At 39.0% G+C, this 20,035-nt stretch overlaps 1 pseudogene; it reads right to left on the bottom strand.

Moving 5' to 3' along the window:
• Nucleotides 1–2,103: 2,103 nt before the first annotated feature.
• Nucleotides 2,104–19,275, bottom strand: LOC100982540 (26S proteasome regulatory subunit 8-like; annotated as a pseudogene).
• Between the last annotated feature and the right edge of the window lie 760 nt (nt 19,276–20,035).

The raw sequence follows: 20,035 nt of genomic DNA, 5'->3' as shown, positions 1-20,035 counted from the left end.
CTTGACTTCACAGTGCTTACATTCTGGAAGAAGAGTGACAATAAACAAACATAAGATTTGTCAGGTAAGTGTTACAGAAAAATAGAACAAGGTAAAGGAAACAGGGAATGTAGGGGTGAGGGCAGATTCATGAACTTATTTTGTATTGTATAGTTAAGGAAGGGCACTCAGATAAGGCGATATCTGAGCCAAAGCAACAAAGGAAGTGAAAGAGGAAGCCTGTGGATACTTGGAGGAATTGTTATAGGCAGAAGGAAGAAGTGCCAAGGCTCTGACACAGGGGCTTGCTTGCCTGGTGTATTCCAGGAATAGCTTCAGGGGAATAAGTCAGGGGTGAGCAGGAGAAGATGAGCTAGAGAGGCAGGAGTGAGTGGCATGTACATGTCTGTGTGTATGCATACATGCACACTCCAGATGGCTGGGGGTATTTTAGGTCATGGTAAAGACCTTAGCTTTGGCTCTGAGTAAGATGGGAGCCAAGGGGGATTTTCAGCAGAGTAGTACCATGATCTGACGCTGTATTTGTTAACTTATAACGACCCCTATATTCCTTGATCTATCAACTCTAGACCAAAATATTCATCGAAACATTTTTATAACAGTAAAATATTGGGGGAAATTATTTGACCACAAGCATTGTCTAAAGATATTATGGTACAACTATGAAATGGAATACTATGCAAATACAAAACATGATAAATGGAATGTTAGAAACGTGGTTCTAAAATACCACATATAATGTTATCCTGTGAATATATATGCATTGAAGAGTATGGAAAGACATATGCCAACAAATAAGGAGAAAAAAGTCTCTGGGGAGATGGGAAAAGGAGAAATATGAAGGTATTTTTTCCTTTGTGCCTTGTGTTTCCAAAAGTTCCTACAACACATATCTATTATTTTGCAGTGGGAAAAATTTTACTTTAAAACATCCAAGGCCAGGCGTGGTGGCTCACGCCTGTAATCCCAGCACTTTGGGAGGCCGAGGGGGGTGGATCACCTGAGGTCAGGAGTTCAAAACCAGCCTGGCCAATGTGGTGAAACCCTGTCTCTTCTAAAAATACAAAAATTAGCCTGGTGTGGTGGTGGGCGCCTGTAATCCCAGCTACTCAGGAGGCTGAGGATGGAGAATCGCTTGAACCCGGGAGGTGGAGGTTGCAGTAAGCCGAGATCGTGCCACTGCATTCCAGCCTGGGCGACAAAAGTGAAACACCGTCTAAAAAAAAAAAAAAATCCAAAAGATTAGAACCATAAACTAATCATTTTCTTTGTTTTAAGCTCAAAACAATTATATACAGCTCCTATGAGAATAATCAATACTGAATATCAACAAACTGACACGCATGTGGCTACCAAGTCTCTAGAATGACCCACTGAAATTCAGTAAAAGCTTAGAGAGCACAGGGTTAACTGCCATGCTGCACTATTTCCCCTCTTACTTGAACAAAGTAACACTTGCTGATGTAACTGTGCTTGCCAAGTTTTTGATAGCAAGTCCATCATGTCTCGTAACTTCAAAGAGTCTCAAAAGTGTCAAGATCCTAAGACAGGAAACTTCTGGTAGCTGAGAATGTCTGGTTAATAGGGGGTTTGGAGAAAGCACAGGCAATGGGCACAGTAGAGAAGCAAGCAGCAAACAACGGAGATGTCCAGGACCATCCTGGCACGTGTTCTCCAGCGTTTCTAGGAAAGGTCTCTGGTCTAGTTAACAACCGCTGTGTAACAAACCATCCCAAACTTAGTGAGATGAAACAACAATCATATATCATCTTCTCTCACAATTCTGGGGATTGACTGGACTTAGCTAGGCAGCTCTCCCTCAGGTCTCTCATCCAGCTCTAGCCAGATGGTGGTTAGGGTGGAATCATCTAGAAGGCTTCCTCACTCACATGTTTGGTGGTTGACGTGGCCAGGGCTTTCTCACACAGCATAGAACCTTGGTTCCACGGAGAACCTTCCTGAGAGAAAGCCAGTTAGAAGCTGTATTACCTATTCTAACTAAGCCCTGGAAGTCATACAGCATCACTTCTGTTGCATTCTATTAGTTAGAAACAAGTTACTAGGGCCAGCTCATACTCAAGATGAGTGAAATTCAGATTTTGCTTCTTTTTTTTTTTTTTTTTCAGATGGAGTCTCACTCTGTCCCAGGCTGCAGTGCAGTGGCATCATCTCCGCTCACTGCAAACTCTGCCTCCCAGGTTCAAGCAATTCTGCTGCCCCAGCCTCCTGAGTAGCTGGGATTACAGGTGTGCACCACCACACCCAGCTAATTTTTGTATTTTTAGTAGAGACGGGGTTTTGCCATGCTGGCCAGGCTGGTCTCGAACTCCTGACCTCAGATGAGTGCTCCAAAGTGAGAGCCATCACTATTATTTGCATAATCTCATTTACACAAACTTGATAAAAGCATAGTATCAAAAGGCTGATGTGAACTTCTTCATTAATAGTCTTATTTTCATCATCATTAGGTGCGGTCCACCTATGTCCCTGGCATTAGATGACTCCACAAAGTTTTATTTTATATTGAATTATATTCGCCTACTGCCTTTCTTTCAAGACAAGATCTTGCTCTGCTGCCCAGGCTGGAGCGCAGTGGTGCAATCATGACTCACTGCAGCCTCAACCTCCTGGGTTCAAGTGATCCTCCCATCTCAGCCTCCTGAATAGCTGGGACTACAGGCATGCCCCACCAATGCCTGGCTAATTTTTAAATTTTTTATAGGGATGGGGTCTCACTATGTTGCTCAGGCTGCTTTTGCACTCCTGGGCTCAAGTGATCCTCCTACCTCCCAAAGTACTGAGATTACAGGCATGAGCCACTGCGCCCAGCCTATTGCCTTCTTTTTAATTAATAATTTCAGAGATACTAATGGATGTAAGTCTTTCACACAACACTTCAAAAGAAGTTAACACTCTGAAAAAATACCACAATAATTTTCTAAATACTCAGTCATTGACTTAAATATTTATAGATGACTATTTTGTGTCAGAATCTTTTCTGGGTTCTGGGATACTGCAATGAAGAAGACAGAAAAAAATCTCGCTTTCATCGAGTCCTCATTCTAGTGGGAGAAGGGAGATAAGATAAACAAGGAAACAAACATGATGAGGTAGGCAGTGCTAAGTGCTTAAGAAGTTTAACAGGGAACAGGATGCAGAACAATGGGGGTGGTCTTCTTCTTTAGACAGAATGATCAGAGAGAGGCTATTTTATAAAGATGGGGTGGCCACAGGCGGCCTTTCTAAGGTGTGAGATTTATGCAGAGGTCTGAACAAAGAAAGAGCCAGCCAAATGAAGATGTGGAGGAAGAGCATAAATATTATAATACAAAAAACTGTATCTCACTATTAATTCTTATTCCAGCACTGGTTCAATGGGACTTTAAAGCAAAAATCCACTTGCTAAGACACAAATCTCTCAAACATATTGGGCAGAATAAAAAGTTCTGCAGTTTTAAAAAGCTGCTGTTATAATGGATGGATTAAAAGTTTTTAAATATGAACCACATATAAAAGTACCAGGAGAAAATACAAGTGAAAGTTTATGTAAACTTGAGATGGGTAAAATCCTTCTAAGCATGACCACAAAGTTCAAAAACATACAGCAAAGACTGAAAAGTGTGATTACTTTTATAAGAAGGCAAAAATATTGGACAGCAACAAAATACCTAAAAACACCACAAGAAAATACACTGCCATGAAGATTCCAAGATAAATGGCAAACTGAGAAACACATTTGCAACATATATTAAAGATTAACAGTCTAACACTAAAAAATATATAAAAATAAATCACTAAGGAAAAAAAGAACAGGCAATAGTCATAAGCAAGTAATTCACAAGGAAATACACATGGCCAGGACACTAATGAAAGACATTCAACTACAGTCATCATAAAAGAAATGCAACAGAAACTTATTTTTTGCTTATAGTATAGCAAAGATGGTAAAAGGGTGACAAAACTCTGTTTTGCCTCAAGTATGAGGAAACTTTAATTCACATGTTCTGTTGGTGAGAGTATAAACTAGAAACAACTTAAAATTTCAATAGTAAAAAACTATTAATGAAATTATATGAAATAGTATAGTTCAATAGTGGTTTAATACTGTCATCAAAATAATGAAGTAGACCCACATTTAATGACAAATATATTTATGATGTTCTCTTGAGGGCGCAGGTTGAAAGACAGCATGTATGGTATGACAGCATTTACGTAAAATTGCATTTGCACAGACCACTAAGTGAAAGTACATTCATCAAATATTAACAGTGGTTATCCATATACAGTAGGATTTCAGGTAGTATTATTTTTCTTTGCATTTGTAGGTACTTACATTTTTGCTTTTGTAGTTGTCCCAAAGAAAGGTTTTTCAAACAGCTACTGGCTTGACTGTCAACTAACAATTCAAATACTTACCAGCAAAAATCAACACGGTTTGAGTTCTCAGTTGGTCAGTCAAGGGAAAGCACAGTATAGTTAATGAAAATTCTTTAAAGCCAAGATGGTGATCAACTCCTATTAAAGAATGCCCAACTGAGGTCTTTCCTGTCATTGATATTATCACCATCATTTACTATATGTAAAAATATAAAGCTGCATTGCGACGGTTTGGTTTGTCTCCCCAAACCTGATATTAAAATATGATCCCCCAGTGTTGTAGGTGGGGGCCTAATGGGAGGTGGGTTTGGGTCATGATGGTGGATCCCTCATAAATAGATCAATACCTTCCTTCAGGGGTGAGTTCTTCCTGTATTATTAGGTGCTGTAAGAGCTGGCTGTTAAAAAGAGCCTGACACACACCCTCTCCTTGCTTCCTCTCTCACCCTGTGATACCTGCACACATAGGCTACCCTTCACCTTCCACCATGAGCGGAAGCCGCTTGAGACCTCACTAGTTGCAGAGGCTGGTGCCATGCTTCTTGTACAGCCTGTAGAAACATGAGCCAAATTAACCTTGCTCTCTTTCTCCCTCTTTTTTTTTTTTTTTTTTTTTTTGAGATGGAGTCTCACTCTGTCACCCAGGCTGGAGTGCAGTGGCACGATCTCGGCTCACTGCAACCTCCACCTCCTGGGTTCAAGCGATTCTCCTGCCTCTGCCTCCCGAGTAGCTGGAACTACAGGCACGTGCCAGCACACCCGGCTAAGTTTATGTATTTTTAGTAGAGACAGGGTTTCACCGTGTTAGCCAGGATGGTCTCGATCTCCTGACCTCGTGATCCGCCCACCTCGGCCTCCCAAAGTGCTGGGATTACAGGCATGAGCCACTGCGGCCTGGCTTTTTTTTTTTTTTTTTTTTTTTTTTTTTTTTTTTTTTAATAAACTACCCAGCCTCAGGTATTCCTTTATTGCAATACAAAACTGACTAAGACATATACAAATACTTATGAACTGGAATGATCTAATCTCAAGGTCAAACACCATGGAAAATTCTTACATTTCTCAGCCCAAGAACACTTTCCAATCTCAAAACATATTACAAAGATGCAGTCATCAAGACTGTATGGTACTAGCATAATAGATATAGCTCAATGGAATAAAATTAACAGTTCTGAAATAAATCCATACATTTACAGTCAACTGATTTTCAACAACAGAGGCAAGATGACAGTTCATGAGGAAAGAATAGTTTTTTCAACAAATGATGCTGGAACAACTGGACATCCATGTGCAAAAGATTAAAGTTGGACACCCCTCCCCCATCCCACTTCGTACCATACATAAAAATTCACAGCAGATGTATCAGAGACCTAAATAAGAGCCAATGTTATAAAATCCTTAGAAGAAAACAAAGATGCAAATCCTAATGACCTTCGATTAGGCTATGGTTCCTAGATGACACTGAAAGCATAAGCAGCCAAATGAAAGTTAGATAAATTTGACTTCATCAAAATGAGAATTTGTGCTGCAAAGGTCGCTATTAAAAAAGTAAAAAGACAACCCACACAATGAAAATATTTGCAAATCACATATATGATAAGGGTCTAGATACAAGTTTGTCTAGTTCACCTTATTTTGTTGTTGTTATTGTTCTGTTTTGTTTTGTTTTTAGAGTTTAGCAGCCTGAAGCCATGGTTTTTAGTTTCTGTCTCTAGTGATAAGCAGAAAAGAGGGATGAGGAAGGGGCTTTACTGGCCCAACCAGACACAGAAACTAACAACACATGACTGTATTCTCTCCCTTGGACACCCCTGGTGACTCTAGAACATATAAAGAACTCTTAAAATGCTACAGTAGAATTTTTAGATGAGCAAAGGATTTGAATAGACATTTCTCCAAAGAGATATATAAATGGCCAATAAGCATGAAAATATGCTCAACATAGTCACTAGAATATGTAAATTAAAGCCACAAGATGCAACCTGATAGCTGTTTTATTATAGGATGGCTATAATAAAAAAGATGGACAATAACAAGTGTTGGCAAAGATGTGGAGAAACTGGAACCCTGATAATGACATTGCTGTTGGGAATGTAAAATGGTGGAGTCAAAAGTTTGGCAGTTGTCAGGAAGTTAAACACAGAGTTACCATGACCCAGCAAATCTACTCCTAGGTATACGCCCAAGGGAACTGAAAACACATTCACACCAAGACCTATACACTAATGCTCATGGTGGCATTATTCATAACAGCCAAAGAGTGAAAACAGTCCCAATTTCCATAAACAAAATGTGCTATATACAATGGAATATGATTCAACCATGAAAAAAAAATAAAGTACAAACATGGGTTACAACATGAGGGAACCTTGAAAACATTATGCTGAATGAAAGAAATCGACACAAAAGGCCATCTGTTGTATGATTCCCTTTAATAAAATGTCCAGAATAGACAGATCCATAGAGACAGAAAGTAGGTTAGTTATTTTGGGGCAAAGAGGGAAGGGGGAAATGGAGAGCGACCACTAATGAGCATAGGATTTCTTTTTAAAGTGATGTAAATGTTCTGGAATCCATGGTGATGGCGGTACAATCTTGTGAATATGCTAAAAAAAACTCTGAATTGTACACTTCAAAATAGTGAATTTTATGGCATATAAATATATTAAACATGTCAAAAAAAGGATAATGGCAAACTTCTTGTCTGAAGCTATGCTTAAGGCAAAAGAGTAGCACAACTTTAAAGTGCTGAAAGAAAACACAACAAAAACAAAAGACAATCTAGAATTCTAGGCCTAGCAAAAATTTCTTTCAAAACTGAAGGTGATTATTTCAGGATTTACTGTAATTCTACAGTAATCAAGGTAGTGTTATATTAACATAGACATATAAATTAATGGAATAGAATAGAGCCCAGAAACAGGTCTACACATAGAAGGTTATCTGATTTGCAACAAAGATGGAAAGTTTATTCAATAGGGAAAAGGTATTCATTTTACCAAATGACCTGGAACAAACTGGAGAGTGATATGGTTAAGCATGAAACTCAGCCCTTATCCTCACAATAGACAATAACTAACTCAAATTCTATCACAGATCTGAATCTAAGAGCCATAGAGAAAATCTTTTGTGACTTTGTATTAGGCAACAATTTCTTAGGACAAAAAAGGCAAGAAAACAGGAAAGAATAAACTAATACATTTGACATCAAAATTTAAAACTTTTGCTCTTTCAAAGGCACTATTAAGAAAACGGAAAGGCAAGCACAGATTGAGAATGCATTCGCAACTTACGTATCTAAGACTTGTATAAAAAACAAAGAACTCTTACAACTCATTAATAAGATATACAACTGCAACTTCAGCAAAGTCTCAGGATACAAAATCAATGTGCAAAATTCACAAGCATTCCTATACACCAATAATAGAGAGCCACATCATGAGTGAACTCCCCTTCACAATTGCTACAAAGAGAATAAAACGCCTAGGAATACAACTCACAAGGGATATGAAGGACCTCTTCAAAATAAGAGAGGGCACAAACAAATGGAAAAACATTCCATGCTCATGGATAGGAGGAATCAATATTGTGAAAATGGCCATAGAGCCCAAAGTAATTTATAGATTCAATGCTAATCTCAACAAGCTACCACTGACTTTCTTCACAGAATTGGAAAAAACTACTTTAAATTTCATACAGAACCAAAAAAGAGCCCATATAGCCAAGACAATCCTAAGCAAAAAGAACAAAGCTGGAAGCATCACGCTACCTGACTTTAAACTATACTACAAGGCTATGGTAACCAAAACAGCATGGTACTGGTACCAAACAGATATACAGACCAATGGAACAGAATGGAGGCCTCGGAAATAATGCCACACATCTGCAACCAACTGATCTTTGACAAACCTGACAAAAACAAGCAATGGGGAAGGGATTCCCTATTTAATAAATGGTGTTGGGAAAACTGGCTAGCCATATGCAGAAAACTGAAACTGGTCCCCTTCCTTATACCTTATACAAAAATTAACTCAAGACAGATTAAAGAATTAAACGTAAGACCTAAAACCATAAAACCATAGAAGAAAACCTAGGCAATACCATTCAGGACATAGGCATGGGCAAAGACTTCATGACTAAAACACCAAAAGCAATGGCAACAAAAGCCAAAATTGACAAATGGATCTAATTAAACTAAAGAGCTTCTACATAGCAAAAGAAACTATCATCACAGTGAACAGGCACCTACAGAATGGGAGAAAATTTTTGCAATCTATCCATCTGAAAAGGGCTAATATCCAGAATCTACAAGGAACCTAAACAAATTTACAAGAAAAAAACAAGCAGCCCATCAAAAAGTAGGCAAAGAATATGAACAGACACTTCTCAAAAGAAGACATTTATGTGGCCAGCAAACTTATGGAAAAACAACTCATCATCACTGGTCATTAGAGAAATGCAAATCAAAACCACAATGTTATACCATTCTCATGCCAGTTAGAATGGCCATCATTAAAAAGTCAGGAAACAACGGATGCTGGGGAGGATGTGGAGAAATAGGAACAATTTTACACTGTTGGTGGGACTGTAAATTAGTTCAACTATTGTGGAAGACAGTGTGGCGATTCCTCAAGGATCTAGAACTAGAAATACCATTTGACCCAGCAATCCCATTATTGGGTATATACCCAAAGGATTATTAAATCATTCTGCTATAAAGGCACATGCACACGTGTAGCACCATTCACAATAGCAAAGACTTGGAACCAACCCAAACGCCCATCAGTGATACACTGGATAAAGAAAATGTGGCACATACACACCATGGAATACTATGCAGCCATAAAAAAGGATAAGTTCATGTCCTTTGCAGGGACATGGATGAAACTGGAAACCATCATTCTCAGCAAACTAACATAGAAACAGAAAACCAAACACCACATGTTCTCATTCATAAGTGGGAGCTGAACAATGAGAACACATGGACACAGGGAGGGGAACATCACACACTGGGGCCTGTTGGGGGGTGGGGGGCTAGGGGAGGCACAGCATTAGGAAAAATACCTAATGTAGATGACGGGTTGATGGGTGCAGCAAACCATCATGGCACGTGTATACCTATGTAACAAACCTGCATGTTCTCCACATGTATCCCAGAACTTAAAGCATAATTTAAAAAAAAAAGCATCCCAATGAGATTTCAGGAATGTCTGAGTAATGAGTTTGGCAAATTTTCTCCCAAAAAAGCAATGATAAAACTTGACAAAACTGTGAAAATACTCATTTCAGAATTCTGAGAACTGACTAATGCATGCAACAAGCTGAGAAACATTTACTCAAGAAAACCTGCTGAACCTTGGTTAGAACAGTGAGAGTCTCTGGCATTATGGTCTGAGGCTGCCCCTGTCTCACTCTCCCCCAGTCCTTCAAGTTCTGTGGCACTATAGTTCTACCAGGGTGGGCAGGCTGTCAAGGCCTGCAGCCTCCCTGCTGGAGGGGGCTAAACTGATATGGAGCAGAATCTGGGAAAAATACACATGCAGGAGTGTTGTCGAAAACAATACCTAACTGGACAGCAAACAGGGAAGGCCAACATTGTACCTAGATTGAGATACTGGCTGGGGCAAGCCACAGATGGGCAAAACAGCCAGGAATTTAACAGACTTAGGGAATGAGATAACAGTGAGCATGGTGTGTAAAGCTGCACACATACGACCCAGCAATTGTACTTCTAAATACTTACCCAAAACAAATGAAAACATATGTCCAAACAAAAAACTGAAGGCAAACGTTCATACAGGCATTATTCATAAAAGCCCCAAAAGTGGAGACGATACAATCCATCAACTGGCAAGTGGATAAACAAATGTGGTATAGCTATACAATAGAATGAGTTTTTAAAAATTATTTTTGCTATTCAGCAAAAAATAAGGGAAGAATTAGACATGCTAAACATGGGTGATCTTCAGAAATAATTATGTTAGGTGAAGCCAAATGCAAATGACTCTATTTTGTATCATACCATTTATATACAATATCTAGTCAAGGAAAATCTATGGAGACAGAAAGCTGATTAGTGGTTGCCTAGGTCTAGAGGAGGGGAAAATTGAGGGTGATTGCTAATGAGTATAAGATATCTTTAGGGTGATATAAATATTCCAAAACTGATTATGCTAAGGACTGTACAACTCCAAAAATATATGAAAAACCATTTAATTGTATACTTTTAGTAGGTAGATTTTTATGGTATGTAAATTAAACCTCAATAAACCTGTTAAAAATAATGGTATAAAGAACTGAACAGACCTTTCACCAAAGAAGCTACAGGAATGGCAAATGAGTATATAAAAAGATGATTAATGTCATTAGTGGTTAAGTAGATTCCAACTAAAACCACGAGATACCACTACATACCCACTATAATGGCCAAAATTAAAAAGACCGACACCAGCATGTGTTGGCAATAATGTGGTAAAATTGCAACCCTCATACATTGCTGGTGGAAATGTAACATGGCATGGCTACTTTGGAAAACAGTTTGGCAGTATCTTACAAAGTTAAACAAATACTTACCACATGACTCGGCAGTTTCATCCCTAGGAATTTATTGAAATGAAACCACATGTTCACACAAAGATTTATATTCAAACGTTCATAGTCACTTTATTCATAGGGGTAGCCCAAAACCAGAAAGAGCCCAGGTACCCACCAATAGAATAACAAACCGTAGCATATTCATTTAATGGAACACTACTACTGATTCAAGCGATGTCTTGCGATGATTCAGGCAACATCATTGCATCTGTGATGTTTCTCAGACACTATGCTGAGCAAAACAAATTTACACAAATAAAGTACATACTGAATGATTTTATCTAATCCACAGTGACACAGAGCAGATCAATGAAGAGCAGATCAATGACTGCCTAGGGCTGTGGGTTGATGGGTGGGAACCCAGTATTAAGAGACTTGAATAACTTTTGAGGGGTGATGAAAATATTCTCATTTTGGTCTCATAGGTGCATATGTCTTGTCCAAATTAATCAGACTGTACATGCATAATGTTTTTGTTGCATGTAAATTGTAACTTAATAAAGTTGCCTTTACGGAGGTTGCAGTGAGCTAAGATCTCGCCACTGCACTCCAACCCAGGCAACAGAGCGAGACTCTGTCTCAAAAAAATATTAATTAATTAATTTTTTAAAAAAGTTGCCTTTACAAAGCAATGAAGAAAAAGCTGATTAGAAATATAATACTGTTCTTACTGAAGAAATAGCCCTCTAAAAATGTAAACAAGTTAGGAAATCTGTGTCTGGCTGGCTCTACCTCAATCCTAGTGTTTGAAGTACTTTCACCTACTTTCTCCTTTGTTTTAGTAGCACTGACACACAAGAAGGCCTGGTACAAGGTATAAAAGTCTTACTGGATGTAGAGTCAAATAAAGGGTTTTCCAATGACCTTAATAACCTCATACCTTATAAGAACTGACACAAATACTTATTCAAGAACTAGGTTTCAAACAGCCTGTTATTTATAGATTTCTGATACTATAAATGATTAAGCCCCATTAGGGCAGGCACTATTCATTTTCCCCATCAATGTATATGTAGTGTCTCACACAGTGTCTTTCATCTATCAAATGTTCAATACGTGCTAAATGAATGAACCAACACAACCAACCACATGTGCTAAATGAATGAATGATAGTGACTGCATTCTAGTTCAAGTAACTCCTATACACATTCTTCTTCAGGGAGATAAGACTTCTGAAGACTACCAGGTAACTGTAAGAATGAAAATCAGACTAGTTATATATTTAGGCTTCAATAGCTTTCTAGTGATTGATGTGAATGTAGCAGAAGACTATTTTTGAACATTTTTCATTCCTAGTTCGTGTTCCTAGTTGCGTATGGCATTTTATTCAATGACTCATTGATGGTCACTGCTTCGGAAGGGAGAGAAAATGAGGACAAATCAGATATTATTTTGAATGTCAAAGTCAAGTTCTCTAAATCCAAAGGAAGAGAAGTGTCTGGAAGCCAAATGCTTTTGATTTGTCAGAGCCATTCTGGAGGTAAAAAGAGCTTTTGGGAATCTACAAATTCTTTGTGAAAATTAAGGATCGGAGCCTGGCTGAATTAGGCATTGTCCTATAAACCAGATTTGGGGAGAATGCATAATGATGCCAGAGCAGTTTTCTCATCCAAAGAGAGTCAAGAGTTTGATCAAGCAGGAAAGAAAATTGAAATGAATATAGCTACAGCTGAGTTACAGAGGTCTGAGACATTCTTGGCACCCTTTCCTCTTCATAGGTTCACCCCTATTTTTGAGGTGTATGAGAAAACCTTTGATAGGTTGTACAGTGGCTATACAACAGAATCACACTAGATTAACTCAGAATATCTGGGGTGAGGTCAAGACCTTAATATATTTAAAGAGATGCCTCTATACGTCCTTCCTACCTCCTGAGTTGACCTAATGTTAAGCCAAGTATTGAGAACCACTGGCTTACGGGGATCCCAAAGAAGACAAATGTAATGTCTATCTTCCCACTGTGTATGCCAACCTTATAGACAACCTCCCTGCCAACCCCTGCCTGCTGACTCCATTCAAGATGGCATTTGAGCACAGAATCTCTAGGCAAACTAGGGAACATCTTACTGAAGACAGTTTAGACTTGACTACTGGTGCCTCTTATGCTGGATTTTGAAGAGTCAGCTTTATGAATTGAGGGTTTGGTGGACAAGTTTGACAGTTTAAGCACTGACGTGGGCAGGAAGCCAACTATTAGCTGGAAGGTCTGAAACCCATGAAAATGTCCCCATAGAACTCAACACAAGGGACAAATCTGACTAGAGCTATTATTCACCAGCATCACTCACAATTCCTGATGATTATTTGGCCAAAGTGTCACAAACTGCAATTCTATATCACTATATATCTATATAAAACTATATCACTGACCAGGTGTTAAAAGCCCATGTGCCCTCACCAAAAACCATAATCACAATGAAAGCCAATGCTATCTATGAATGTACATGAAGACGATTCATTAGACCCTCAACCTTTTAAAGGTATTTCCAGCTCTTTCATTTAAAAATGAGGAAACTGGGACAGGCACGGTGGCCCACGCCTGTAATCCCAGCACTTTGGGAGGCCAAGGTGGGTGGATCACGAGGTCAGGAGATTGAGACCATCCTGGCTAACACAGTGAAACCCCGTCTCTACCGAAAACACAAACACACAAAAAAAATTAGCCAGGCGAGGTGGCAGGCGCCTGTAGTCCCAGCTACTCGGGAGGCTGAGGCAGGAGAATGGCGTGAATCCGGGAGGCGTAGCTTGCAGTGAGCCAACATCGCGCCACTGCACTCCAGCCTGGGCAACAGAGCGAGACTCTGTCTCTAAAAAAATAAATAAATAAATAAATAAATAAATAAATAAATATGAGGAAACTGCCTCAATTTTAGTAATAATTTAGGACAAGTTCTGCTCAGGTGCAGCAGTTAAATAAACTTTGAAAGAGACCCAAGAGTCTTCACAAAGTTGGAATTAGAAGGCCTTCAGAAATATTCAGGTAAGGATAGATAGGAGTAGAAGTGTCTCCCAGAGTCATCTAGACCTGTGCTGCCAGCACAGTGGCCACTGGTCACATATGACTCTTGATAACTTAAAATGTGGCTATAGTCCTGAATAGAGATGGGCTGTAAGTGTAAAATACACACCAGATTTCAAAGACTAAATATATGCTAAAACAATAGTTTGGATATTAAATACCTTTGGCCTTTGCAACATTTGAATTCCAACAACGGATGAACTTTATATACCATTTGATGAATATCATCTATTTGGATAATATCCTTAGTATTTACAGATTTAATATTCCAAGTGTTAATGTACTACCTTGAAAGGCAGGCACACAGGCTTTGATATTAGTTATTTGATATTTTTCTGAAATATAAATTTATATTTGCTAACACTGTAGAGTCTATGTTCAGTTACCCAACTAGTTATCTTGCCACCAAATGATCAAGCCAATCAGAAAGCATTAAATCTCAAGGTGACTTTGTTGGAAAGATATTTTTTAATTACATACTCTTTAAATCTCTTAATACACATTAAATTAGAAGGTTCATAGAAAACATTACTATAAAAATAAGGCACTACATGGCAGAATTTTAAAACCCTGCTTTATAATTACAGCATCATTAAGGTACTGCAGAAAAATCATTGTTATTTTTACTCATTTTATGTGAGAAGTCAAATCTTAAACCATGTGGTAATATTTATAAAAACAGGTACTTTGGCATCTTTGAATTATCTCCCTGTCGGATATTAAGTTTACAATATTTTCACAGGCCTTGCATTGTGGGAATTCTTGGTCTAGGAAGTCTTAAGTTAACTTTAAGAGAAACTTGTGAAAACTTGGATTGGTGTTTCCATGAGTATGTTGTTATCAAATCAGGGAATCCATGAGGAGAGTTGCCTCCTTGACCCACAAGGATATCCCAAGGTTTCTGCTGCTCTTCCAAGAAATTTAAGTGTACCAGTATTCGTTTCTTGACTTCTGCTAAACAAAAAAGATTATGATGGGGCCAGCAGCAACTCATAGCCTTCCAAGAAATCATAAATCTCTTCTGGTCCTCCTCTTACCTAGGCCAAACCAACCTATCTCAACAACAGCATCCATCAGGAGAGCAGGCTCTATCTTTCCCATATGTCTACATCTACAAGACCTTGCTTCCAACAGATTTACTTGTGTTGTGAAGATCTGAGAAGACTGGTATAACGGAGAGAGTATGGGACAAATGAACCAAAGGGAAAACCTCAAGAATGCTTCAGAGTGCATCTCAGCATTTCCTAAGTAAACCCAGGAAAGCATGGCTGCATTCCAATAAGCAGCTAGAGCTAAGCAGGGAGGGGACACGAGGAAAAGTCCAACCCAACCAACCTAGACATCGTTAAACTAGCTCAACTATCCCACTTATCACATACTTACCGACATTTGGGTAGAGACACCTCCTGCACCCTAATAGACACTGCTATGATTTGAATGTTTGCCCCCACTGAAACTTGTGCTAAACTTGATCCCCAATGTATCAGTACTAAGAGGTAGGGCCTTTAAGTGGTGATTGGGTCATGAAGGCTATCTATGTCCCCATAAATGGATTAATCTATGCATGGATTAATGGTTATTATCAAGGGACTGGGTTAGTTACCACAAATGGGTCTGTTATAAAAGCTAGTTTGGTTCTCCCTTGTGAACTCCCTCACCAAATGATGCACTGTGTTGCCTCTGGACTCTGCAGCACTGGCAATAGAATGGACAACTAGAACTTGTCCCAGATGGGTCAGTTCTGCTCTCTAAATCTTTAAGTTTTGTTCTTCTGTACTTGCTTTCCCTATTTTCATTGCTTTAGTTCTGCCCTTCATCATCTTGCCTGAATTAGTATAAATTTTCTAACAGGTCTTTCTGCCTCCAGTATCATACCTCTCTAATCTTAAGTATAAATGTGATTATCTTTTTCCTGTTTGAAATCCTTCAATTACAGTTTCAGACAAAAATCTCTTCATGATTTATCACCTGTTTACCTCTTCAGACATAGCAACTTTTTTTTTGGAGACAGAGTCTCATTCTATTGCCCAGGCTAGAGTGCAGTGGCACAATCTCACCTCACTGCAACCTCCGCCTCCTGTGCTCATGCCTCAGCCTTCCAAGTAGCTGGGACTACAGGCGCACACTACCATGCCCAGCTAATTTTTCTATTTTTAGTAGAGATGGGGTTTCATCATGTTGGCCAGGCTGGTCTCAAACTCCTGGCCTCAGGTGGTGATCCACCCTGCCTCGGTCTCCCAAAGTGCTAGGATTACAGGCGTGAGCCACCGTGCCTGGCCAACTTTTTTTTTTTTTTTTTTTGAGACAAGAGTCTCGCTCTGTTGCCAGGTTGGAGTACAGTGGCACAATCTCAGTTCACTGCAACCTCTGCCTCCTGGGTTCAAGCAATTCTCCTGCCTCAGCCTCCTGAGTAGCTGGGACTACAGGTGCGCACCATGCCCAGCTAATTTTTGTATTTTTAGTAGAGACAGGGTTTCACTGTGTTGGCCAGGATGGTCTCAATCTCTTGATCTCGTGATCCGTCCGCCTCCATCTCCCAAAGCATAGCAACTCTTTAAGAGTGTCTCGCTTTCCTCCTATGTTTGTATGTGCTAAGCTTTTTGCCTTGGGAATACTCTTCTCAAACTTCCCACTTTGCATGTTCCACATCCCCTAGAGCTATGATCTATTTGTTCTTCAACACTTAAGTTTAATCACTCTCTTGCCTAGTCTGAATAACTTTCCTTTGTACCTCTACAACACCTTGTACATATGTCTATCAGAGCTTTTATTGTTCTCTATTACATGCTTGCTTGCTTTACTCACTAAAAATTCAGTTCCTAGAGATCAGCTGTCTTATATCTACATTCTTGGTCCATACAATCTACAGAGTCAAGTAGTGCTTTATACTTGCTGATATAGTAAAGTCACTGGGTTTTAGTGAGAGTGGAAATCAGCACCCATAACGTTCTCTGTTATACCTAGGTTTCTTTAAACATTTCAGTTAAGGTCTTAGATATTACTACTACACCTCATGACTGGAGCGAATACTAAAATTATTCATAAATGGGCACAAATGTTTATTGTTTATACTAGCCACTAACATTATTAAGTGCTTACTATGTGTCTGGTGCTTACATACATGTACTCTTCTAATTAATCCTCACACCAACCCTGATGTAGGCAGTATTATCTCCTTTTACAAACAAAGTTGGTGGGGGGGGAGGGGTGGAGGCCTCTATCTTGCCCAGTGTCCCTAAGACTGTTTCCAGAATTCATGTTCTTACACTAGGAAACTCAATACCTTTTACATCATGAAAATTGTGCTTCAAAAGATTTTTTACTCTTTTTTTCAAAACATAATGAAATGTTACTAAATACAAGCTAAATTTTAAAAGTTATTGATTATACACTAGCAGATCATCCCTCCCCAAAACTTTTTTTTTTTTTTTGCTTGTCCCACTGAGTTTTATTGTAGGGATACACACAAAAGATGTCCACTCAATTCCATAGTTTCTTGATGGACATGTTTTTCCTCACTGTCCTTTGGCATGAGATAGGACTTTGGACTACCTCAAAGTCCTTCTGAGTGACATGGACTCGCTACTCAGGGCATACATGCCGGTTTCTGTACACATGCCCTTCACTTCAGCCTGATGCTCCTGGCATAAGCTCAGCAATTTTTCTCAGGTTGATCCCCTGGGTCAGGTTCATTTCTGAGAATCAATCTTCAAAGTGACCAGCCAGGCCTACTCATTGCAGGATGGGAATTCAATTTTTCTATCAATGTGCCCTGGGCAAAGCAGTGCTGAGTCCAGGATATCAATCGTATTAGCAGCCGTGATAAACCGTGATACTTGGTGGCCTCAAAGCCATCCTCGAAGCATCGTCTGCTGCACTTCACTGTTCCCTCCAGCATCCCCCTCCAGCTCTGAGGAGCCGAAAGAGTCGATTTCATCCATGAAGATGACAGATGAGCATTTTCTCTGCCATCACAGAAATTCCCCAATGAATTTCTGTACCAATTCAGAACCAGAGACATGAATAAAGGTACACAGTCCCTATGATGAGCCAGAGCCCAGGCCAACAGTCTCTTCCAAGCAGCATTCCCTTGGTCTGCGCAATGCCCAGTGCTTTGAAGAGCTCGGGATGCTTTGCAGGCAGGTCGATCACTTCTTTGATCTCCTTGATCTGCCTATCCAGTCTACCAATCATTTCATAAGCTGAATCTGGTACTTTCTTCACCATCATCAGTGACACCAATGAGTCCACCTTGTTGGGTAGGAACTTGTGCAAAGTGTAGCTGTCATTTCTTAGAACCACCAAGGAACTGGGTGTCACATCACTGATGCTGATATTTTTGTCCACATCTACGACAAACTTGTCCTTGAGATGCACCTTGACCAACACTTTCTTCTTACCCATGGCCTGGACTACTTCCCTGACACAGGAGTCCTATTACTGCAGCAGCTGTAGCTCCTCCTGTAATAGGCACACTTTAACATTTAGTTCATTCCTGTGCACCTGCCGCCTCCAGAGGTTTTGGGTCTTATCATTCAAAATCAGCTGCAAATGCACCTGGAGTTCAGAACTGTTCCTTGTGGCTTTCCCCCATCCAATTTATATTGCAGTTGACCCTGGAGTTCTTCAATCTTGGACAGATAATACTGGCAGAGTCCACTGCCTGCCTTTTCCTCCTCCAGCTCCATCTGCTGTGGTCCGTCAAGCGCCATCTTGTCTTTTCAGCAGAGAACGCTGGCATCTGCTTCCCTCCCCAAAACTTAACAGCTGTCCAATCATATTTAAATTACAATATTTACATATAGGTTTTACATCAGAAATGTCAAAGTACATCTTTTACTAACGGTTAATGTAACAAAGAAAGACTTCTTTGCCCATTACTAATACAAGCATTATTACTTAATATAGAATTTTCATTAATAATCTTAAATTCAATTTTGTGGGAATGGATATACAAAAATAAAGAAGCCATCACATTAATTCATGGTATTTTTCAGCATTCAGTTATTTCTTAGTTTTATTGCAATTCATTGTCAACTTCTAGATAGAAGGGAGAATATGACAAATTTCCTTGAAAGCACTCTTCTCTTATTTTCTACTTCTAAATAATGGGATAATTTAGCAAGATCATTTGGGAGTTTTATTTATTAAAATATGAATAATGAGTTTTTCCATTTCAGTTTAGAATATACTAATATAAGTTTTTCCTAATACTTTTTCTCTGTCTTGTGATTGATGCTTTTGATATCTTATTTAACAGGAAAATACCTAAGAGAGAAAATTAAAGTGTTACAAAAAGAGTTGTGGAAACCATGAATAAAGCAATAGAGCCACGATTTTCAATGAAACTCACATAAACAGTTATCATAAAGAAAGAAAATGTAATAGGCTAGTGTAATAAACAACAATATCACCAGATTCCAAAATCTCTTTTGACTCTGTAAGGGTCTGCTAACTGTATTATATGCACATAGGTACTCAAAATGCTACTAATAATCAAACCGTTTGAAATTTTGGTACCAGAATTACCAGTAACAGGATATAAGCAGAACTTTTAAGTTTATCAAACATAAATCATTAGTACCTACCAATTTCAATCTACTAAGTCAGAAAAGGAAGGCATGAGAATTTAGTAATAGGAGAACTTTGTCATTTCCAGTGCCAAGACTAGGGGTCCTGACAGGTACCTCACTGTACAGGTCAGAGCTAAGAAACACAATGTTGGTTCATGTACAACACTGGTTCATAGAAAACACAATTTTATCACTTAAAACTTTTCATTTATTTCTGGGATGTTTGTTTATGCCATGCTGTTCTTTGTCTCTCCATAAATTAGCAACCAAAAATCTCTCTTATTATTAGCCATTGGTCTAAAATTAATGATAGCTTAAATATCTAAAAATAAACCAAGCCCCTTCTAAGTACAGTAATGTTGCACTTTCAAACAAAACTAAGTATTAATGTATCTGGTTTCCTTCAATGCCTTTCATTTTCCACAGAGAATCAGGTGACTTTGGAGACTGTGTGTTTCACATTTAATACAGG

This window comes from Pan paniscus, chromosome 6, assembly GCF_029289425.2.
Source record: "Pan paniscus chromosome 6, NHGRI_mPanPan1-v2.0_pri, whole genome shotgun sequence".
Classification (NCBI taxonomy): Eukaryota; Metazoa; Chordata; class Mammalia; order Primates; family Hominidae; genus Pan; species Pan paniscus.
The sequence above is the reverse complement of the archived record's forward strand: the minus strand, read 5'-3'. Positions and strand labels throughout refer to the sequence as shown.